The 25,559-nt window shown below is 41.9% G+C and overlaps 1 long non-coding RNA gene across 5 annotated transcripts in view; it reads right to left on the bottom strand.

The window, feature by feature from the left end:
- LOC125117916 (uncharacterized) overlaps nucleotides 1-25,559 on the bottom strand; it is a 564,201-nt gene that overhangs the window by 302,244 nt on the left and 236,398 nt on the right. The window lies entirely within an intron of this gene.

Genomic DNA, 25,559 nt, shown 5'->3' with positions numbered 1-25,559 from the left:
GAACCTCCATATGCCGCGGGAGCGGCCCAAGAAATAGCAAAAAGACAAAAAAAAAAAAAGACAAAGAGAGAAATGGGAACAATTCCCATGCTAAGTAATAGCCATCATATGGAAATGGTGGGCTAATTTAATATCCAATGCTGATGTGAATTCTGTTCATTAATCTAAAAAGTACACAAGTCAAAGAGGCTTCCTCCTCCTGGCTGTGCCCTCCATAATACTGGGCCCGCTTGGGCCAGGAGGCGAAATATCAAGAAATATTCTCTTAGTTAAAGATTAATAGGTGCACACATATTTTTAACAGGATGATATGCTGACTGAAAATAAATGGAGTTCCTGCTTCCTGCTGTGGCGCAGCGGAAATGAAATCTGACTAGGAACCATGAGGTGGTAGGTTCGATCCCTGGCCTCGCTCAGTGCGTTAAAGACCTGATGTTGCTGTGAGCTGCGGGGTAGGTCGCAGAGGTGCTTGGATCCTGCGTTGCTGTGACTGTGGTGTAGACCAGCAGCTGTAGCTCTGATGTGACCCCTACGCTGGGAACCTCCACATGCCGCGGATGCAGCCCTAAAAAGCAAAAAAAAAAAAAAAAGAAAAAAGAAATGTGAGACATCCCTCTGTTTCTGTACAATTGGAAGCAGGATGATGCGAGGCCACCCTTTTAGACTGTTGGCTGCGCTCAGACTTTGATGTTTTTTTCTCAGGTTTCCAGGGCGTCTCCATAGAATTGGATGGGGTTCTATTTCTGTGTTCCCATGGCTGAAGCCTTATTTGATTGACAACGATTTGCAGAGAGCCTGCCATATGCCCAGGAATTTGGCAAGAGGACCAAGAAGTAACAGACAGCTTCTATCCACGAGGAGATTCATAGATCCGTGCCCTAAGGACAGTGCAAGGCGACCGTGCCTGGGACTATGTGAGACAGTCACGCTCCAGTGGCATCACCACCGAGTCCAAGGCACGTGGGAAGAATAAGGACCATGCACAGAGAAGCGCCTCCTTGTGGACAAAGCTGTGAGTCCTCCCTGGTTGCTCTTGGTTGGAAGCCCTCTCCCTAGGGGCTTTTACCCTGAGAAATGGTTGCCTCTTAGAGATCACCACTTACCCGATTTGCAAAATTAAAACAAAGTTCCAGGCATGGCGAAAGAAAGACACAAAATTTTAAAATGCAACACGGGCAAACCATTACTTTCAAAACCAGAGTAATACACATCATGCAGAGCGTCACAGGCCTTAGACTGAAAGTTAACATAAAGCCGAACAAAAAAAGAGTCCACTCTAAAAATGCTAGATTCTGGGGGCTTCCAGTGTTTCTGGGGACTTCCCTCAGTCTGACTTGACTCCTGAGTACTGAAAAGGGCGGTGAGTTTCCGGTACGTCACCACAGCCCACGTACCCTGAGATGCTGGATCCCATTTTTCTCTTCTCAGACCTTCCAAGAATATCGACTGCAGCATCAATCATCTCCCGGTAGAGTTCCATATTTAGATGATTTATAGGATTTTTTCTCAAGGTCATCCAAGACAGAGATCAAACATATTCATCCCTTTCCTCCACTGCTGCCTCTGCAGCTCTTTGTTTCTCATGAGTCTTACAGAGTCCAACCTTCTTCCACAGGTTGAAAGATGATATCAGCTCGGGCTACCCGTTCCCTCTCCGTTCTTGCCCATCATGGAGCTGTCCTTCCCGCCCACCACTGCGGCATCCCACAGTGTGGTGCTTACATGGGCCTATGTACCTTTTTGTCACAGCATTTTTCACCATGGTCCATTAAATGCTGAGCCCAAGGAGAATATGAGCTGTATCTGTTTTGCCAAACTGACTTTGTAACACTTCAGTGGACACATTTCTTGTACTTATTTTTTATGATTTTAAACCCTCAGTGGCATGCCTAGTGTCGAGAAGGTGTTCAGGCTATTTTTCTCATTCAGCATTCATATGTTTGATACCAATTTATATAAATGTTTATGAATAAGAACTTATACCATCAATGGATGACAACTCCAATTGTTCACGCTGAGTGAATTTTCAGGCGGAAATTGCAATGACCCTCAGACCAGTGCAAACGCAATGTATAGTTCTCATAGAATGGCACCAGTCTTCAACATGTTTTTTTTCTGCACTTTACTAGGTTACATCAACAATAAGGAGTGAAAAAAAATGCCTCTTCCAAGTGCCTCAGAAAGCGTTAGACCCTTTACTGAATAAATCATCAAAGATTTTAGGAAACATTTGCCTTCACTCATTTGCAATCACGATTGAACACTCAAGTGATACCGGATTAGCACAAGGCAACCTCATCTGTCCTATGTGACACAGAAGACAATAACTTTTCAAATAACTTCATTTTACAGACACACAAATGAAAAAGTAAACACACAAAACTGTGACATTTTCCTTTCTATGAGCAATTGTTCCAGCACATGCCAAGATGTATGAGCCATTCTCAATACAGAATGGAATCATGGCAGAAACCCGCCCAGGGTGTGCCCTGGACTAATAAAATTCAACTACCTGGAGATGGGACCCAGCCACCAATATTTTAACACTTCTTAGCCGAGCCCCATGTGCAGCCTAGTTGAGAAACGCTGGGCTAGAGCCATACCTCTCGAGATGTAATGGGTACACGTCACGAGAGCAGCTGGATAAAAGGCTGACTCTGACGCCAGCATGGAACACGCGGTTCTTTATCTTAACAAGCTCTAGGTGATACAAGAAACACACTCTGAGTTGCACGGGGCCAGATGATCCACACACGGGAGAAACACCCTCGTTCTCAGAACATGCCAGGGTGTCTGGAATTCAGTTTTTCATTTATTCGGGGCATTTGTTATTTATGACCAATCTACTTTGAGAAAGTGTTCCCTTTGTTTCCACAGGGAAAGATGTCGATTGTAACATTGTGACACTCTAAAATTGTAACATCAAATGTGAGAGGGCACCACGCAAATGTGCTGAGCCGATGGGCAAGACAGCCTCAGGGATCCTCCTTGTCTGCTGTTTAGACCCTTGTGTAACCCTCTCTTGGTCAAGTGTGGGCTGCATCAAGTGAGTCAGTTCTCACGAATGGCACATGGCCAAGGGGACGGGAGCTCACCTGCATGATGAGGCTACAGAACACTGTAACTTCCACCTTGTTAGGAGATGCTCTAGGTTGTGTTTGAGGACTGTGGGCTCTGATAAAGCAAGCTGTGCTATCGGAGAGACCCAGGGGGCAAGGAAATGAGAGCATCCTTTAGGCAACATCCGGCAAAGAACGGACGCTCGGAGCCCAACAACCCACCAGGAAGGGAAGCCCGCCAGGACGCGGGCTCCACCAACAAGGTGGATGCCCAAGTCTGGTGGGCACATGGCCAGGCATCGGGAAATGAACCTGCAGCGTCTGGGGTGTGTCCCCAGTGTTTACGCCCTTCAACACCATTCACAGCTCGCACTCCGTTTTACTCCTCAAAACTGCTACGAGATGCACAATAGCTTCTGCTCGTTTTCAACTGTGATTTTGGCAGCCAAACGTCCAGGGTGAAGCTACATTTCTGTTACTTAAAGACAGAAATTTTTAAAAGCACTGACGTGTCCATCACTAATTTACATGCCTAAGGTATAAACAGTCTCTGAGTTTGAATTAACCTGACCGCCATGTACCGCCAACTGCCATCTATGTCATCGCCCTGTTTTATCTTTCCTTGATCCCGAATCCTCACTGTGGCCGGTTTGACATCTCACCTGTGATTATAAAGGCGTCCCACCCACAGTGCTCACTGGAGGGAGGCTGCCATCTGGATCCATCACATCATCCTGAACCAGTACTTACTTCCCTCCCAAAACGCTCCCACACACAAGAAATTCAAACTGTGTGGTCATAGCGAAAAACTGGTACAGGTCCAGCTCTTCTCAGATCATCCCCCGCCCTATTGTCAGCTTTGCCTCTGTTCTTTTCTCCATCTGAGAAGTATTGGGATTTATCTCCCTTCTAAAAGGAGAAGAGAGACAATGGATAAAAGGGGTATAAAACTTGCACTACTTATGCACAGTCCTCCAGGGGAGCTCGAAGCCCAGGTGCACATTCAGGAATTAAGAGGAGACCCAACAAAAAGTCAGGTTATCCTCGGCTTAACTTTAAGCCCATAAAACGTGATGCTATATAGTCTGAGGTGCATACTATGAAACATTCAGGCTATAAAGTATCTTTCTAAGGTCCTAGTTGAAACATGACTTATTTAGAGATACTGTTTTCTCTCTTACGATGCATGCCAATAATTCTAACAACTTTAGAAACATCTTTTATAAGACACCATCATATCCAATGGTTCTGTCTTGAGGGGTGCTTTGAAATTTTCAGGTCCACACTGAAAGAGGTCATACACCGAGATCAGGCATCTTCACTGAGAGTCAAAGTGATTTGGAAACTGTATATTGTATAGTATTACTCATTGTAAGGGACTTGTGTCTGAGAGAGGGCCACTGTGCCCGAGAATTTCTAAGCTCATGCTTTTCTATGTACACAGATGCCTATTTGGTTGTGCCAGTCTTCCGAATGCCTTGAGCTCCCCGTTTACCGCTCAGGCGCTGCCATCTTTTCAGGGTGCAGGGAAACCCTGAGCTCTGTCCGGTCTCCAGTGGTGCTGATTATGAACCCGATGGCCAACCTTTCTCACACCTCTTTGGTTTGCCAATGCTGCTTATCTCCCGGGCTATGAGGTCACATGTGGGCTTCTCCCAGACACAGCAAAAACATGGTGGGGACTTCATCTCTACCACAATACACTTCATGTCACTTTAAGAAAAACAGTAACTGTCTCTGGAGTTACCGAATTGGGCATGGGGATTTTGCGGCTCTACAGAGTGTGAAAAAGAGGGAGATTTAACTACGTGCGGGAGTAAAACCCTTTCTCAGACAATACTTGACTGCAAACTTGTCATCTGACGTTGGTTATTCCATAGGATGGAAATTCCCGTCTCCGGTCTCACTTCCCGTTCTTTCTACGAACCACAGGCATCTAAGCATGGATCCAGGGCATTCCCAAACTTTTGAGCCAGTTCTTCTGTGGGCATGAAAATAGACGCCTTGGATTCACAATTTATCTGTGCTTTGGTTCTGGAAAATGAGGACAGCTACGAGCTGGTGGCTACATTTGAGGTTTCAGAGTTTACTTGGAGAAAATATAGGAAATAACCCTGCAACACATCTTTCCCACTCCCACAAGGAGAAAACTGACTGCATTCCAGAGTGATTTTCCCTAGCGCCAAGCACAAAATGTGGAACACAGCATGGGGATTAATTACTTCAACTTGAATGTTGGAATTTTATTCCAAATCCAAACTCATGATAATTAAGAAAGACCAAAGAGGAGTATGTTTACAATATTTAGCAAATGTCACCATGATGCTATCATCTATGAAGGACTCAGAGATGACAGAGAAAGTATACTTAAATAATTTGCTTCTTTACACGTTGAATTAAAAATCTAATGTCTAAAACAAGACTTGATGGGAGTAGAAGCAATGTGATTTAAATTTAAAAGGTGATCTAATTCTGTTAATTGCACCACACTCTCAAATGAAAGAAGGCAGACCACAAAGCTACACTGCATTTTAAAAATATTGAACTCGATCAGGTATGTATCTGTGAAACTGGTTTTCTCATGAAGAAAAATTCACACTTCCCAAAAATATCTATTATGTTAACATGACTTATTTAGTCTACCATACACAAATCAAGTTACCAGTAAACTAAGTTTGTTTGTTTATTTATTTATTTATTTTTTATTTATTTATTTTAGGGCTTCGTGTGCAGCATATGGAAGTTCCCAGGTTAAGGGTCAAGTCGGAGCTGCAGCCAGCAGCCTATGCCACAGACATAGCAATGCAGAATCTGAGGTGCAGGTGTAGTGATCTACACCACAGCTTATAGCAACACTGGATCCTTAACCTGATGAGCAAGGCCAGGGATCGAACCTGTGTCCCCATGGGTGCTAGTCAGGTTCATTACCACCAAGGCACAACAGCAACGCCCAAGTTTCCAGTAAACTAGTTTAAAAGCAGAAAATTTTCTGTAATATGCATGGGTCTATTATTAAAATCACAATTGGAACTTTATAGCACGTTGAACTGATTTGAAACAAGCTAGTTGGACAGTTGCAACATGGTTGAAGTTATGATAAGCAGTTGTCATAAAAAGCTATAGCTTGCTATGAAATATCTGAGTTTCAGAATGAACATGTCAAGCCATGCTGATCAAAGGAAAAACAAAGAGATCTGATATCAATGTGTGACAAAGAAACCAAAGCTTCTATGAGAAGTTTTAAGTGCCAAGAAAATCTCAACGAGAAATCTAAATGATAAAGATCTTAAAAATATACATGGCATTTTATGACAAAATTTTAATTCATTAAAAACAACGGGGGAATTCCCGTCACGCCTCAGCAGAAACCAATCTGACTTAGTATCCATGAGGACACTGGTTTGATCTCTGGCCTCATTCAGTGGGTTAAGGATCTGGCACTGCCATGAGCTGTGGTATAGGTCGCAGACATGGCTCGGATCCGGTGCTGTTGTGTCTGTGCGTAGGCTGGCAGCTCCAGCTCTGATTCAACCCCTAGCCTGGGAACCTCCATACACTGTGGGTGCCACCCTAAAAAGACCAAAAGGAAGAAAAAATAGTAGAAGGACATCTATCAAAGAAAAAATACATATACAGGCGGAGCATTAAGGAAAGAGAAAGAGAACAGAAGTAGATTATAAAGAAGGGACACATGCCTTCTGATTTGCCTTGACTGTGGAGTGTCTCTGGCTGTCCTATCAGACAGCTGGCTTTACAGCCACTGGATCCAATATCATGTCATGACCAGCCATCCCAATGCCATGTTGTATTTTTAACGTAAAAACAAACCTCAAGGCAAGAACAAGTCCCGTCAGAAATGCTCCTTCCCTTCAACCTCCCATTTTCGACTCTTCAATCCTTTTGCTTTTCCAAGTATGGAGCCACATTGATACCCTGTCCCAGAATTTACTTTAGCCTTTTCTCCTAATGTGAGCAGCAGGATGAAAAGACTCAGTGAAGAACAAAAGGATTCCACAGCGCAGTCAACACAGACAGAGACTGATGGAGGTAAACCATTTATGGATTTTCAGCTCTCTCTAGGAGATACAAGACTATTACAGCCACACACACACACAAGGTCAGAATTTTGCCCTTGCAACTGCTATAAATTTCAAATGACCTTTTTAAAAAATCTTGTAGCCATAAAACAAGCACAATCCTTCTCAGGTTGTAGACTTGGCCAGTTTTTAAATCTACATTTATAATTCTCTATTTTTATCACATTACTGCAACCCAATTCATATACTCGTTGCTGATGTGGTCTGAAGTTTTTGTTGGCATGAGCTGAGTGGTGACAGATTTCTCCATTTTTGAATAACTTCCCAGCCCCTGACAAGCTCGATTCCATACCAACTCACAGCATATGTGCTTACCCCACACTTTTCAGAGACAGTGCTATTTTAAGGCACCACTTTTGCCTTATGGCAGCTCTTTCCTTTATCGCCTCACCTGTGCAATTGCTTTGCCTTTGTTCCCTGAATTCGAACGTAAAAGGCAAGCAACCACACAGATGGTGTGCAGGAGAGAGTGGCAGAGATTCTGTGTCTCTTTTGAACTACAGCAATTTCCTACGTGATGCTAGGGCAGGCTGAGCTCAAGATGTCTCCAGCCCAGGATGCCCTGCCCTGGCCCCCAGAACTGTGGATATAAGATTTCACTCCCTGTACATGGCAAAGGAGGTTTTGGAAGATGTAAATAAGGGTACCAACCATTTGACTGTGAGTCAATTCAAGAGGAGATTATCTGGGTGGATCTTATCCGGTCACCCAAGTCCTTCACAAGAGCATTTTCTCTGGGTTTTTAGCAGAAGGGGAAATCAGAGAGGTTCTAAACAGGAGAGGGAGTCAATGCATCATGCCTGGCTTGGAAGACAGAGGGACACCTGCAGGTGCAGGTGAGAGGTGTCTAGGGATGGAGTTCGGCCACTGCCCAACATCTGGCCATAAAACAAGGATCTCCATCCTACAACAGCAAGGAGCTGGCTTCTTCACTATGGGGATGAGCTAGGACATGGAGGCTTCTCCAGCGCCCACAGCTCAGAGGCTTCCCTGCAGGGCACCATGTGACTGCGGCCTTGTGAAACTCTAGGCAGAGAACCCAACAACATCTTGCTGTATTTCTACAGAATCGTAAGCCAAGAAACAGATACTGTGTCAATTCCCCACATCTGTGGTCATTTGTTACAGTGTCTTCCATGACAACTTAGGATCTGCTAGGTGTACAATAAGTTAGAAGGATGCTGTGCACAGCACAGAGAATATGGTCCACATTTAGTAACTTCCTATGGAGCATAATCTACAAAAATACTGAATTCGTATGTTGTACATGTGAAACTAATCAAAACTGTAAAATCAACTACACAAAACCAAACCAAACCCCAAAACTTAGGATCTGCTATTCTGAGATGAGCATGAGCAATGAATGTCCACTGGGGGGTAGGGTTAATCCTTTCTCCTACAGCGAACAAGTCACACCGCTTCTACCATCCACACATTTCTCTACCCATCCCCTTCTTGACACTCAGCTGGGAAATTTTCATCTAAACTGTGAAGAGCCTCCTCACTCTTTTCCTCACTTCCATTCTCTGCTCTGAGCTCCTAATAATCTGTTAGACTCATCGTCCCCAAACACAGCTGTGACCAGACTATGCTAACTTTTTTAAAAAAGGAATCATCGTTGCCTCTTTATAAAGTATAAATGCCTGGAGTTCCCGTCGTGGCGCAGTGGTTAACGAATCCAACTAGGAACCATGAGGTTGCAGGTTCGGTCCCTGCCCTTGCTCAGTGGGTTAACGATCCGGCATTGCCGTGAGCTGTGGTGTAGGTTGCAGATGCGGCTCGGATCCTGCGTTGCTGTGGCTCTGGCGTAGGCCGGTAGCTACAGCTCCGATTTGACCCCTAGCCTGGGAACCTCCATATGCCGCGGGAGCGGCCCAAAGAAATAGCAAAAAAATAAAATAAAGTATAAATGCCTCCTGCTGGAACTCAAGTCCTCTAAGACCTGCCTCCAAGGCCTGAAAGACCACCTGGAGGAAATGAATCTCCAGGGTGATTTGTGAAATCGCAGAGCAAATAATAGCCTGAGTTTATCACGCATGAGCTCTGTGACATTAAAACCCACCCTCAGAAGCTCAACGGAACAAAACTTGAGCGGTCACAAACCCTGCTCATCTGTACAGAACACGCGGATAGCTTTCGCTTTCGTTGGAGAAATCAGATGGAAAAAGAGCATTACAAAACCACAGTGCAAAAAAAATCAAGCCCTCATATCATCAGCTGCATCTTCTGAAAACCTCAGGTCATTAGTCAAAAAGAAATGGGGCAGAAGGCAAGGACCAAGACTGCACATTAAAGAAAAACCCCAATCTCAAAGGAAATAGAAATGATTTAGGCAAGAGCATGTAAACCACACACTGAATGAACCCTCAGCAATATCCAGTCATTGTGCGTCCGCTAGCAAAGACTAGACTTATATGAAAAGGGAATTATGAAAAAGCCAGAAAGAATATTAGAAAATGCAAACTAGAAGGATGGAAATAATTCACGGAAATGATGGAAGACAAAGTAAGGAAATTTCCGGGATATAAAACTAAAAGATAAATGTATACAACTTAAGACATGTGATTTCGTTACTCAAGCGAGACATGGTATCACACGAGCAGGATTTTTAGAAAGAGAAAGCAAAAGGAATACATTATGTTTTAAAATATAAAATTGGAAACACCAGTTTTAGGTCAAAGGTAAAAGGAATGGACGAGAAGTCCCTATGACATTCCAGAACCCCAAGAATGAACTCCACCCCAAACAGTGGGACGCAGAGTCAGTGTAGACTATTTCCCAATGAGTGAGGTCAAGGTTTGTTGAGAGACTGCACCTGTGACTGTGGTTGACGACCACAATGAGCAGCCTCTCAGGAACAAGGTGATAGGAAGCTAGTCAAACTATTAATCCAGTTGGAGGCAGACCGTAGATATATTCAGCCTTCAAAAAATTAATGTCCCAGAGTTCCCATCATGGCTCAGCAGAAACAAATTCAACTAGTATCCATAAGGACACAGGTTTGATCCCTGGCCTTGCTCAGTGGGTTTAGGATCCGGTGCTGCCATGAGCTGTGGTGCAGGTCCCAGACGTGGCTCAGACCCTGCATTGCTGTGGATGTGGCAAAAGCCAGCGGCTATAGCTCCGATTTGACCCCTGGCCTGGGAACTTCCATATGCCACAGGTGTGGCTCTAAAAAGACCAAAAAAAAATCATGTCCTCTATAGTCTTCTTGATGACATAAAAATGTCATTGAGGAAAACAAGTGACAAATATAAAGAAGAGAATGTATTGATTTCAAGATATGTTAAAACTAACCCAGGAGTCTGTATATTTTGTTAAAAATGACATCCTGGAAGGAAGTAATCCTAAAAATTCACAGACCTTTAATACAGAAAAAAAAAAAAACAACAATTAAAAAACCTAAGCTAAAAGAAAAATTAAGTGGATTCCAATAAAATTCATCCAGTGAATGAAGATAATAGATCATGTAGTGCAGCCTTTAGAAAAACTCTGTGCTTATTCTCAGAAGAAACAAAGACCATTAGAAATCTGAGCAGTAGGCCCATTGTGAGGACACCTGTCAGTTTCACATATGAACAGAACTAAACGCCATCGCCCTTGGTATCTGTAGGGATGCTGGTACTAGGACCCCCAGCCCCAAATACCAAAATCTGCAGATGCTCAGGTCCCTCAGTCAGGCCTCCATATCCGCTGTCTGATTCGGCATCTGCACATTCAACCAACTGGACTGTGAACACATGTGGAAGATGTGCCGTGTTTCCAGTTGGCAGATGAGGAACAGTGCACAAGGAGGGCCAAGTGTTGTGGCATGCACGCTCATGAAAGAGGACCGGAGAGCATCCATGCCAGACACCTGAACTCTGATAACACATTCTTTTGCATGACGCTAGTAGGCACAGCCCATGGGAATCCTAGGGAAGGTGGTCCAAGTATTCTGAGGTAGGAGCTCCCTTTGCGGCTCAGCGGGTTTAGGACCAGGATAATATCCATGAGGATGTGGGTTCGATCCCTGGCCTCGCTCAGTGGGTTAAGGATCCAGCATTGCCATGAGCTGTGGTGTAGGCTGCAGATGGGGCTCAGATTTGGCATGGCTGTGGCTGGCAGGTGCAGCTCTAATTCGACCTCCAGCCTGGGAACTTCCCTACGTCGCAGATGGGGCCCTAACAAAAGAAAACAAAAAGTGTTCTGAGCCATAAACCATCTTCATGGAGCTATGGCATGATGAGCAGTGAAGCTAATGCAGACACCATGCCTGGGGTTCTCAGTATTCCTAGGGGCCCACGAAGATGCACTGATTTCCTTGAGAATCAAGGGAAAGCTGGCATACCTAGGGTCACATGAAAAGTTTTTTTTTCTGTCAGAAAAAATTTAAAGATTTAGGGTGTATGAGAACCTATTAGAGTGGGAGGACCTCACCAAGGCAAAAATGCAAAGGTCCTGCAAAGTCAAGCTATGCCATGATGGATATTTTGTTCTTATTTTCACATTTTAGAACCGACTGATAGAAACATGCAGATCAAAATACATTTCCAGAACAAGATCTAGTGTTATAAACGCTTGACAAATAATTTAACATCTATTTCATAAAATGTCTTTTCTAATTTTCATTATCTTACAATGATAGAAAGAATATATAATGATTTCATAATTATATAGAAAAAAAGTGCTGCCATCTCCAAGAAGTAGAAGGTGAGATAAAAACTGGGCAAAAAGTAGCCATGTTAGAATTCTCAATTTATGGAGAATCAACAGAAAGTAACAAATGGGAAAATGTTGTTTTTAATTTCAGAAGTTAATCACGGGAGTTCCTGTTGTGACACAGTGAAAATGGATCCGACTGGTATCCATGAGGAGGTGGGTTCGATCCCTGGCCTCACTCGGTGGGTTAAGGACCCAGTGCTGCTGTGAGCTGTGGTGTAGGTTGCAGACATGGCTCACATTCTGAGGTGCTGGGACTGTGGTGTATACCAGCAGCTGTAGCTCTGATTCAACCCCTAGCCTGGGAAGTTCCACATGCTGCAGGTGCAGCCCTAAAAAGGCCAAAAAAAAAAAATCAGTAAAAACAATTATAGTTGTCAAACAGAAACTGATCAATAAGTGCTATAGAATATTGCAGCAGACCAAAGAATTCCCTGCTGCAACAATGGGCATGCTCTAACACAGAAACCTAGGAATGTGTTACTCTTTATGGCAAAATGGACTTTGCAGATGTGATGAAATTGAGGTCTTGAGACAGAAAGTGACCCGGGATTACCTGAGTGGCCCCATGTGGTCATAAGAGCCCTAATGAGAGGGATGCAAGACGGTCAAAGCTGGAGAAGTGATGTCAGCAAAGAATCAAAGAAGAAGGAAGGTGCTTTGAAGATAAAGGAAGAGGCCACGAGCTTAGAACCAGGTGCTCTCCCGACCCGGGAGAAGGCAAAGGAGCAGCTTCTCCCCTAGAGCTTCTGGGAAGCAAACAGCCCTACCAACACCTGGATTTCAGCCCAGGGAGACACATTTCAAACTTCTCCAAGTACAGGCCAGTAAGATAATCAATGTGTGTGGTTTTAAGCAAGTGTTACAGTTCACTAAGCGTAATAGTTAACTATTTGTTACAGCAGCAACAGGAAACTAATGCAAGTATGCACATGAATTAACACATAGCTGAACAGAGAAATTTATAGAGCTGGTGTCTCCATAAAGAGGGACGAGGACCACCAAGGCCTCAGGGTTGGTGTGACGATGTGTCTCATGGATCTAACATTTCCAGACACACTGTCAATGTTCAGTGGATTCCTCGCTTCTTGCTCTCTCCTCCCGCGTGTTTACTTTCTCATCACTGCACACATTCACATCAGCTAGGGGAGGGCAACAGAGAGAAGATGCCCTTCTCCGTATTTGCTTGAAGATATTTCATTAAGCTGTTTTTGGCGCTTGAGAATTTATACATTCTTGGCTTGTTATGAAGCGGTAGGATGGTTTCTTAATATTACCAGAATTTCCCATCATCACAGCTCCAAACCACATATTGGCCCCTTTCTAAGAAAAAAGGCACAGCCAGTTGACATCCTTAGCTGAAAGTGAATACCAAGCCTTTTGGATCCATAACCATCTTTTATTAATTTAACATGGGGGGGGGTACTTGAAACTTTTTTTCCACACCATGCCCATGGGTCATTTCTCCAGGAAAAAAAAAAAATTGCTCTTTTAGATTGCACTACATGTGTTCTGATATTAAACTACACTCTGCAGAGATGTTTCTCAAGTCTATTGGAAAGTAATGATATATTTCAAACCAGGTCTTGCTAATCTAATAGAAGGGACATAGAAAAAGACACATTTGGAATCTGGATCTGCTTATAACTCAAGGAAGGACTTTCAGCTCTGGATGCATATTCCAGTCAACTGTGGGAGCTTTAAGAAATGCAGGCGCATCCTACCCAACCCTCTTACGTCCTGCCACCCCTGAATTAGAATTTCTGGGCATGGTGCCCCAGCAGGAGCATTTTCACAAACAGTTCTCTAGGTGGCCGTGAGGTGCAACCAGGCTCAAGAGAAAGCAACTTGAAGCAACTAAGCTACTGAGGCCCCACACATGTCTGCGGAATAGCAAGATTTTCTGGCCAGGTTTCGTCACACCTACAACACTGGTACTAACCTATGCTTCATTCTTCTTCCAGCTGAAAACTGTCCCCAATGTATAATTCTTGCCATGTGCTCCATAAAGGGCTTAATAGATATTACTAAATCTGACTCTAAAATTGCTCCTGAAATTGATTCAAAATCACAGTACAGGTACATTGGGCTTATTTACATAGGATTGAATATCCCTAAGAACAGTCGAGCTGAAACTAGGCACACAAATTAATGCTGTTAAAACTGAATTGTGTTGCCACGTTTTAAAATATTTCATTCAGTTAAAAAATTCATGAAAAGTTCCCACCGTGGCTCAGCAGTAACAACCCTAACTAGTATCCATGAGGATACAGGTTTGATTCCAGGCCTCGCTCACTGGGTAAGGATCTGGCCTTGCTGTGAGCTGCAGTGTAGGTTGCAGACACAGCGCAGATCTGGCATTGCTATGGCTGCGTTGTAGGCTAGCAACAGCTCTGATTCAACCAGACCCCTAGCCTCAGGAACTTCCATATGCTGCGGGTGCAGCCTTAAAAAACAACAAAAAAAATGTACGAAACTATTTGAATCCCTTTTTGAACACACATTCCAAATCGACTGGCCATTCTTTTGAATCAATACAAATGAGCAAGTATCACAAACGTGTCAATTTCAAAATATAGCACCTTATAAAAATACAGTTCCATCTAATTCCTCCCCCCCCCAGTTTTATTTCCTATCTACTTAAAAGATCTACGTATATTTTGGGCTTTAGAACATTTTTCTCCATGCTGAAATCGCCTGAAATGCTACATCTTACAGAAGTTCCAGTGTGTTGCTTATTTAAATTGGGTGATTTTCCCCACCTCTCATCTTTCTCATAGTTGGCGTACTTTCAGAATATCCAGATTTCAAACATATGATTAGCTCTTGATCCTAGTCTTAGGTGTGCCGTGTAATAAATTAAAGCAAGCACTCCACATCACCTGAAATGATCAAAGGAGTTGTTCGTGCTGATGTATCTATTTCCCCCTCTCCATCCTTCACACCGAAAGAATTAGTAAAAAGTTGTTCTGTGGCAATTACTTAAACATTCTTGAGTGACAGATTGAAGGGTAAAGGGTCCTATTCACAGAATCTTATCTAAGACTCTCTAGAGTAGATTCCTCTGAAGGTGACCAGCCAATCTTAATTCCATTCATCCGAGATGTCTGAGATTCATGGTTATGCAGTGTCTGAGGCTAGAATGAGGAGTGCTGAGACCTTGAGGTTTAGCAGCATTGCTCACAAGATTCAAGTTATAAATCTTCCTTTGAAATTTCTGTGGCATTTCCTTAAGTTTCCACTTTGCATTTAGCTCTTCTCAAAGATGACAGTAATAGGTACCCACCCAAAAGGCACTGCCAAAAAGGAAAAATGACCATTTCCATCTGCATCTTGAGGCAAAGTATTTTCTTTTCTTATTGCAGGTTAAAATCATAAATCTCTGTGTACCTCAACCTACGGAGGTAGACGGGGAAGGATAGGTAATTCTTCATTTGATGGCTGACTTCATTGTCTGCTTTAACTTACTCCAAAGGACTCAACTCTGCATCTTTTTTAAACAAAATGACTCCACAAAAAAGGGCATATGGTATTAAACACATGAAAACCAAAATTCTCTCAGTGGACCATGAAAAGGATTACAAACTACGTTCAGCTATTTTAAAAGGACAATCAGTAACTATTTACGTGTTATACTGTGTAGAAACATATCCAATTAAATATATAAATACATTTTGCCTTATATTCCCACAAGAACCTGTGTCAGCAGTAACACCACCACCAACAAAGGAAAATAATCACAACCCTTGCCTTTCTATTTTCTCTGCATAAGACATTGACTTGCTAGTGGTCAATGTGAAAGCGATTTTTTTTTTCTACTCTAGGAAGTACCCCTAACTAGGTTCACAGAACATAATAAACAAATTATTTTGTTAAACCTGACCCATATATAAAACACAGGAGAGAAACACATCTAAGAATTAACAAACTTTAAAAGTAGAGAGGGCATGCATGGTTTTGATTCATCTCTTCCTCTGTATTTCATTATCATGTGCCACTTTTATGATTTTTTAAAATTTTTTAAAATGGCTTTTCCCCATTATAGCTGGTTTACAGTGCTCTGTCCATTTTCTACTGTACAGCAAAGAAACCCAGTCACACATACATGTATACATTTTTTTTCTCACAATATCCTCCATCATGCTCTGTCATAAGTGACTATATATTGTTTCTAGTGCTATACAGCAGGATCTCACTGCTTATCCATTCCAAAGGCAATCATTTGCCTCTATTAACCCCAAACTCCCAGTCAATCCCATTCCCTCCCCCTCCTTCTTGGCAAACACAGGTCTGTTCTCCAAGTCCATGTGTCACTTTTAATGGGGGAAAAAGCATTGTTTCTAGGGAAGCACAAAGTCGGGAGATGAGAGAGATGAATGGGTGGAACCCAGAGGATTTTTAGGGCAGCAAAAATATTACGATACTGTAATGGTAGAAACAAGCCATTATGTGTTTGTCCAAACCCATTGGCTGTACAGCACCAAGAGTGAATTCTAATGGAGACTATGGACTTTGGGAGATGACGACATGTCCATGTGGGTTCATCCTTGGTAAAGAATGTACCACTCCAGTGAGGGATTTGATAATGAGAGAAGCTATGCACACATCAGAGCAGGAAGTATAGACACTCTCTGTGTCCCCAGCAATTGTGCTGTAAACCCACTGCCGTTAAAAAATAAAATCTCTTAAAAAAAATCACTCAGGGTGGCTCTGAGCTCAAGCAGCACACAGTCTCATGTGGTACCTCAGCATCATCCACTGCTCTAGTCATGGCTGAAACGGGCTCATTCACAGAACTGAGCTGTGGCTCTTGAAATGGGTGCTACACATAGTTGATTTCAGTATCTCAAATGGACATAGCACAGCAATGCCTCCCCCTGGTGACGCAGCTCCAACTTCTCCCAAAACGCAGGGGGAGAATCCCCACATATCTTCTTCAGATTCTCGAGGGTGTTAAGTGCCCATTGAATTTTTTTTTCCTCTCTCCCTGCAAATGCCTAGGATCCAATATTACAGGTTTACTTCAAATGTTTAGCTAAATGATATATCATCTGGGGATTCTCAGGGGCCATTTAAGACCAGAATTTTTTTTTTTTTTCGTTTTTGGCCACTCCCATGGCATATGGAAGTTCCCTGGCCAGGGATCAAATCCATGCCGCACCTGTGACCTACACCACAGCTGCAGCAACACCCAATCCTTAAGCCACTACACTGAGCCAGAGATCAAAGCAGCACCTCTGCAGATGCAAGCTGGATCATTAACCCACTGCACCATAGCAGGAACTCGTTAACCCCAATAAATGTTGATTAAATATTATCTGATGTCTTAGTCAATGAATAGGAGACATTCTCTTTATGCCTTAATTTTTCCCCCTAATGTAATGACGACTTGAATCATTTAAGAAGGATAAAATCCAAGAAAATTAGGGAAATCAAAATCAGAGCAAAACGGGCACCACATTGTAAATCAATTACACTTTTAAAAAAAGCAGAGCAAAGTGAAGGCATAATTTTAGGTTCACTATATAAGCCAGATTTTTTTTTTTTAAAGGGATGTAGTCCAGGTAGATGGTAGGAAAGGAAAATACCATAACATTTTTGAGAAGGAATATTTCAAGGCCATATTTTGCATTGTACAGAATATTTTCTTTATAAACCATCTTAGTAACATCCCTAGCTGATATATGTGTCTACCTTCCTTTTAATAATAAGAAAATGAAGTGCGAAAGGCCCTGCAAACTGCTGAGGTCAATGAGTGCACAGAGATGAGATGGGACTGCAAGACTTCTCCTTACCCATCTGCCTGTCTTGTACCACAGTATTTACTCGTGTTCTCGAAACATTAATTCCAATACCACCCTCCTGCACCTTGATCAAAAAGAGACTGTTTTAACAAATCAAAACTTGGGCGCATGCAAGTATTCATGGCCATTAAAAAAACTGTGATATGCCCAGAGAGAAGTAGATAAGGTCTAGAATATGGATCAAAAGACAAGAAGAATTAGTTTACAGTTCTGAGATGAATTTGGTATTATAGAAAATAAGGCTGATAAACTCATCAATGAAAAAGTAGACCCAAACATTTTATGAAGACTCTCATTTCTAATATATAAAATACAACTTATCGAACATAAAAATTTTAAAAGGTGGTTGTAGTATATGAGAACTCTGATGTCTTTTTTTTTTATTTTTTGTTTTGGGGGGATGATCAAACCAGGTTATTGACGGGGCTTTGGGCTCTTGTCATTAAAATCATTAGCGTCAGTTGTGTGCAATTTGAACTTAAAGAAAATCTTCAGAGAATCCAATTTAGATGTGATTAACAAAACAGAGACCCATTAAGCCTGTAGTCTTATAATGGAAAAAAAAGTCATTAATGTACCTTTTTCCATTTAAGTAACCCTGGAGAAAGTGTGCTATCTTTTGCTATAAACAACTTCTGCACTTTGGGATTTTTGGTGTAACCTATCTAAATATAAGTTTCTTTACATAAAAAAAGGATAAGTTTGGAAGTGACCTCTTAATTGCCTTTTGTGGTGACAGTCTATGAATTTATAAATCCTAAGAAGAAAATATAAAACAAGAAGCAAATTCACCAACATGGTACAATGTGTAATAAGAAGAGAACAGTCTTACAAAGTGAGAGAATAAAGGAGTTCCCAGCATGGCACAGCTGAAACGAATCCAACTAGGAACCATGAGGTTGCGGGTTTGATCCCTGGCCTCGCTCAGTGGGCAAGGATCTGGTGTTGCCCTGAGCTGTGGTGTAGGTCGCAGACGTGGCTAGGATCTGACATTGCTGTGGCACTAGTGTAGGCTGGAGGCTACATCTCCGATTTGCCCCCTCGCCCCCATATGCTGCAGCTGTGGCCCTAAAAAAAAGACCCCCCCCAAAAAAAAGAATGGAAAAAAAGAAAAAGAAAGTGAGAATCAAAAACAATGACCTTGAACCATTTCAGCTAAGGATCAATTACATACCCCTAAACAAATGTGTAAAAGGTAAGATCATATATTTTTCTATTGATGGATACTTGGCTAATTTCCACCTGGGGGCCGGAAATCAAATATTCAAATGGAAATTTCAGCTTCCTGTGTGTACCTGTTCCTTGACTTAATCCAAGCAAATGATGGCCAAAAAAAATAAATAAATAAAAGTGAGGCATGGCATGGAGGATGCAGAAACGGTCTCCATGGAGACGCCGTCATGCTGGATGCACTCCTTCAAATCCTCTTTGCCATCTTGAAACCTCTATTTTTGCCCGTGGTTATACGTGCAAACCCTTTCAAAGAGTGGTGGTCTCTAGCCAATGCCTCTGTGTTTGACAGTAACCAAGTATGCACATCAATTCCAGGATGTTCAGACCAAGCAGTTACACCACGTGATACACTGAAGTAATCTATATGCAGTTTCATTCTCTTCTGAATACTTTTTTATATCCTTCCCATCTGTTACAACCACAACTTACATAGGAAAAAGACAGAGATTCTATGTATCTATAGACTGTGCCTGATCCTAAAGTCATAGCTTCCTCCGAGTACAATTTTAGTGGCCACAATCAACGTGGACCCTTCTAAATAATCACACATTCTCCCCTTGGACTTGGATAAGAGTTGTCTCCTCTTACCTGGCCAGTTTACAAAATGCGCAGCCCACATGGCATCCATACCTCAGAGCCTAACGTTAGGAGCGTCTAAAGAATAGTCAAAAACAACCCTAATATACTGAGCAGACTTCTGGACCTACATGAAACAAGGAACTTGACACATTTTTCCACGGAAGCCAAGAAGAAAAGTAATTGCAGAATCTGGGGTTTGTGCAGTGGCCTGGATGTAAATTTCTTTTTAAGTGACTGAATTTCGTCTTGTCTGAAAAACTAAAATAACAGGAAATAGCTAAGACCAAGAAATGAGTTTAAAAGGGAATAGCTACATAGGTTTTACATCAACTGTTTGAACAGCAGAGTACGATTTTTAAATGTCTCCAATTTTATTTGAAAACCAAATAGGTATTATATTTTTGTAGCATCAAAGTGGGACAAATAGGTCTCTAATCGCAGATATCCTTAATTCCAAATTTGCCCTCAATCTGCCTTCTAAGGAATGCCAGTGCTACTGCCTGTAGAACCTTCCAACAATGCCCATCACTTGTGAAGATGCACAATGACCGCTAGGGTCCACGTTTGTCTTCAGGTCAGTGTAATCGCTTAGCCTATTTTCTCCATTTTATCTGCCTTCCGGGTGTCAAGAAAATTCACACATTCACTCTTTTTTCCCAACAAACACTCCCTGAGAACAGCGTATATGCTTGCCTCTGAGCTAATGAAAGTATATATTATGGTGGTACAAGAGACTCATGAAATTGGCTTTCTTTTTTTTCTTAAATAAAAAATGACAGTAAAGATTTAACCTACTTTCATGTTTTCAGATAAGAACATGCTTAAGGTGTATGTGCTTTAAGATTCTCTACCTGTCTGTCGTAGCCTTTAATTGACTATCTTTAAGAATTTCAGTCTCCATCTCATTCTCTTTGTAGCTGAAGGACATGATCATAGAACTTTTTTTTTTTTTTTAGTTTTCATCTTTAGAACTTATTTTCTCAGTGTGGTTTTCTATTGACTAGTCTACAAAGGTTTTATTTTCCAAGTTATCAATCATGTTACGGTTTGAATCTGAGTGCCCTCTTGAACTTTCCCAAATATCAGAAAGACGTCACTGCTGGTGTTGGGTTAATACTGACCCTCTTGTTGTAGCCATTATGAACGTCAAATAATTTCAGTGCGTTTCCAAGAAGCTCATGTAATTTATTCCCTGATTTTTTCTGTGCCTCAACATTGGAAGGCAAGATGCTCTTTTTCTCAAATGACTATATTCAAATCTTAGCATCCAGTTTTATTTTTTAGCCACTTGTAAAAAATTTTTAATTTTTATTGTTGAGTTTATTTTACTTATATTATTGTATATAAATTTATATTTATATAAAATAAACAAATATAAAGCAAATTTAAAATATAAATTTTGTATTTATTTTTACTTATTTTTATTTATATAAATTTATATATATTTACATAAGATATATAAATATGAAACAAATTTAAAGTATAAATTTTGTATTTTTTATTTAATTTTTATTTTTATTTCATTTTTTGGCTTTTTAGTATTTTTTATTTATTTTTAGCCATGGTAACTTTGAGGACCCTCAAGGTCATTATTCCTAGAACGGACCACACACAGCTAGACGTCAGCATAGCAGGGACAGAACACCACGTTTCCAAAGAGTGCCAGCTTTTTGTCTAGAACACCACCTCCCTTCCCATTCTCACCTGTTCCCAGGTTCTGTGAATCCAAGGGTCAGTGTTTTTTGTTTGTTTGTTTTGTTTTGCCTGATTTATAATTTGGTACCTCCTCGAGGAGTAAAAGGTCTCACCTGTGTTTCTAGGGAGTCCAATAACTACAGAACTGACATCTTAGGGATGGACTCAATACGCTGATGAAATGTGACTGAGACAGAACTATAATGTAGATAATTAACGTGTATCCATACAAGCAAATTTACTTAAAGGGCTAATTTCTTATTTTTGTTTTTTAATTCTGATCCTGGTTACACAGAAAATGTAGTCATTTTGCTTTTGTAAAATGCAAAAGGGCCAGAGGCAAAGAGATGAAGTTGAGCACCCCCGATTGTTATCTCTTAAAATTTGTTCTTGAAATATTCCACTGTTCTCAATAACAAAGTTACTCCTTCTGCCATGAGTTGTTCCTAACCAGGCACAGGAAGAGCACAAAGCAGTGGTCGGCACTGTGGCTTCAGAAGACATTAAGTGAGGAAATTTGTGATTCCCACATCCCAGAATTTCCTTCCAAAGAGAACGGAAAGGGATGTTCAAAACTAACCAATTTTAATAAGTTAAAAAATAAAAGATGGCTATAGACCTGAGTCTGTTTGCTCACCCATGTCCACTTCTACGTGTAGGCTCCTCAAATGGGGGTGAAAGATACTGAAGCACAGCTGATTCACAATGTTGTATTAGTTTCTGGTGTGAACAAAGTAATTCAGATACATATTTTTTTCTTTTTTAGATTAGTTGCCATGATAGGTCATTACAAAGTATTGCATATAGTAACCTGTGCTACACAGTAGGACCTTGTTGTTTATCTATTTTATATACAGTAGTGTCTATCTGTTAATCCCAAACTCCAAATTCACACGCCCCCCACCCCCACTTTGGTAACCATAAATTTGTTTTCTAAATCTGTAACTGTTTCTTTTTATAAATAAGTTCATTTGTGTCCTATTTTAGATTCCACAGTGATATCTTGGTATTTGTCTTCCTCCAAAGGACTTGCTTCACTTAATCTCACCTAAGTTTCTAAACGATTCTGGAAACAAAGTTTATTCATTCAGTCCACAAAGGGTGCTGCTCACCCACTAGATGTTGAGTAGCAGGGATACAAAAGAGGAGAGAGAAAAGAATGAGCACATCACACCTACATGCAGACTGCAGCAACCTCAAAAGGAAGACCTATTATCCATCCACCGCTTTCTGTCTCCACCTGTGTATTTACCTATTTCCTCCCTATCTAACGACCGACACATATATCAGACCAAACAGTAAGCAGCCCATTCCCTGAGACCAGCAGTGCTCAAACCAACGGAAGGCTCTAGGAGCAGCACAGGGTCTATCTAGCCTGACATGCCCAAGAGCCTGCAAAGCTTAGCTGGGTGAGGTCCACTGTGGTCCCTCAGGTCTTCCTCTTTTGAATCTCTACAAGCAGACAGGTTAGGAAGTCTAAACTGTGGATGACCAGCCATTACCCTCAGCTTGGAAGAGTGGCATTAGGATGGACAAAGGACTTGGCCGAGGAGGGAGTCAGGAAACTTTCCAGGAAGACAAGCCCCTTGATGAAGATTGATGTGCTGCACAAGCACCGAGAAGACCACTGGAGCAGACAGTGAGCCGAAGACCACTGGAGCGCGCAGTGAGCCGAAGACCACTGGAGCGCGCAGTGAGCCGAAGACCAATGGAGCGCACAGTGAGCTGAGAGGATGGGACAGGAAGACCACTGTGTCTCTTTCCTTTCCCTTGCTTGTCTGGCCATCAGGAACTTCATGGAAAGGAAAACTAAAGAGAAATCAAGTGACTCAAGCTCTCCTAAGCAAGGTGAGCCCCCCAGAGAGCTCCCATCACATTTACCACTCCAGCCTGGGACCCAATACCCTTTCTCCCCCACCTTTTCGTCTTCTGCCAGGGGATGTGGAGACGCCTCGGGGGAAGTGCTTGAGCCTGGCCAGAAGGAGAACCAAGCAGCCTGTGTAACAGAAAGGCAAGGCTTCCAGTTTTGAGGACAAATTCAGAAAAGCATCAGATTCCTGAGAGGAGCACCTTCCTGGGGGAAAAGCTTCCTCCATGGAAAAGTCTAGAGAGTAGAATCACACCACACAAAGAACACCACACCCCAGAAGAGCACAAACCAAACGTCCTCAAATCCAAGGGCTCAAAAAAAAACCCAGTACTTATCTATTTATTTATTTTTATAAAGGTACAAGTTTTGTTTTACTTTTACAGCCACACCCACGGCATATGGAGGTTCCCAGGCTAGGGATTGAATTGGAGCTACAGCCGCCAGTTTACACCTCGGCCACAGCAACATAGGATCCAAGCCTCATCTGCAACCTACACCACAGCTCGTGGCAACCCATTGAGCGAGGCCAGGGATTGAACCCGCTTCCTCGTGGATACTAGTTGGGTTCCTTTCTGCTGAGCCACGATGGGAACTCCTGAGAAAACAGTATTTAAATCTCATCCCATGGCAGAAACAAGGGAAAGGTTTTATGGAGCATCTGCTCACGTCTTGTCAGCACAAGTAAAATCGATAGACAGGACTACCCATGGCAAAAATGGCCCATGTCCAACAGTAAACCCAGAATCTCTGAAAATGCAGCAGGTTGTCAAAGCATTGAGGGGTTGCACTAAGGGGCCAAAAAAAAATCATGACCATGTTTTGCAGTCACAGGATATGGGAAACATTGTGGTCTCTGGTAACTCTGGAAGCTAGAAAATGTACCTAAAATAAACTGTTGCCCTGGGACAAAGATCTTTCCACAAATTACCTCAAGAGTCATCTAGTCCTTACCAACTGCAAATGAGAAGGTACTACAGTAAAATGAATGGATTCAGAAACAGCAGGTTAATTTGCAGACAGAATGTAGAGAAAAGAGAGTGTCTGGGAAAAATCTGGAAAACAAACTGTGTCTTAACGCCCCCGTGTTTCATGATAAAACGATTCCCATCCCCCCCCCCAAAAAAAGTTAAAATCCTGGGGAAGAAAATCCAGCCAATGACCAGAACGTCACAGCCTCAGGGTAGAGACCAGACCAAGGTGTTGAGTAAGATCCTCTATTTAGACTTTTGAAATGGTTAAGACAGGGTCTAGTGCAACCTCTTGGTGGGCAAAATAACTCCAAAGAGTGGGAGGGCATTGTTGTACCACAGCCTTACACACCCCAAAGATGTGACTGAGTCTAAGAGGAGAGTGTATCTCACAGAGAAATGCTACTTCTAGTTTAGCCCCAGCAGGGGATCAAATTCATAGGAGACCCTCCCAAATACAGATGCAGTTGTATTGGCAAAAGTGTTACCAGGAATAAAAGGGGCTAGGTTACAATGTAAACTTGAGCCTCAGCACCTCCAGCTGTGTATGGATGGGCAGGAAGCAGCTTACATATTTCCTGTTCAAAGGAAATACTGTGTTATTGAGCAGTTAAGGAACACATTAGAAAAGAACCTTCCAGAAGGTACAGCAGAAAACACTGGAGAACAAGAGACTAAGGAGCCACTTCCAGGAGACAGACTTAATCTAGGAATATTTTCCACCCTGGCAGAAAAGCCCTGCAGTAATTCACAGCCATGTAAATAATGAGTTGGATAGTATATGCTCGTATGCACCATTCTCCAATTTAAACAGTTCATGAAAAGGAAAAGAAGGAAGTTGTCACTCGTCATATTGACTTTTTTAGTGCTCTGTGAACTTTTATTAACACGTGTCTGCTTTTTCAAGTATCCATGGTGTGATCTGGATGGTGATAGTGGGAATGGTTTTCTGTTTTCTTCATTTTAGTTCCATAAAATAATCAATAAATTCATGTTATTGTTGAAAAAGCATAACTAATGAAAAAGAAACTTTGATTTAGGGTCTTCTGTTGAAACACTTCAGACAAATATTCAAAGCGTATGAAAAATAGCTATCGTAACATTGCTTATTTTAAGAAAGATGACGAAACGTTTTATTGCCCCACAGTTGAAGACAGTTTTTTTTGCAAAGAATATATACACAGATACTCTTTGGCCGTTGAAATGATCTAGATGTATTTTATTATCCTCAGCCTGTGTTTCTAAATATCACAGCGAATGGTTGAAAAAGATGACCTGTTTGTGTGGGCAGCTATCATCCAGTTTTTGAATATAAATATACATCTACCTCCACCCAGGCAAGAGCGTGAGTGCACTCACCTCTAGCTTAAAGACACAGAGAAATAATCAGCTAGATAAAATGTCATAGTATTAAAATACTCCAGAGTTAAAAACATATAATTTTCAATGCTGACCTCTGCCCAACGTTTGAAGCCAAGAGGAATGCTAAGTATTAAGTTGATTATAAAGAGAAATGCCTCCCACATTAACTCTCTCCCTCAGTGTAAGGTGAT

The sequence above is a fragment of the Phacochoerus africanus genome, chromosome X (genome assembly GCF_016906955.1).
Source record: "Phacochoerus africanus isolate WHEZ1 chromosome X, ROS_Pafr_v1, whole genome shotgun sequence".
Classification (NCBI taxonomy): Eukaryota; Metazoa; Chordata; class Mammalia; order Artiodactyla; family Suidae; genus Phacochoerus; species Phacochoerus africanus.
This window is presented reverse-complemented; position numbering and strand designations above follow the sequence as displayed.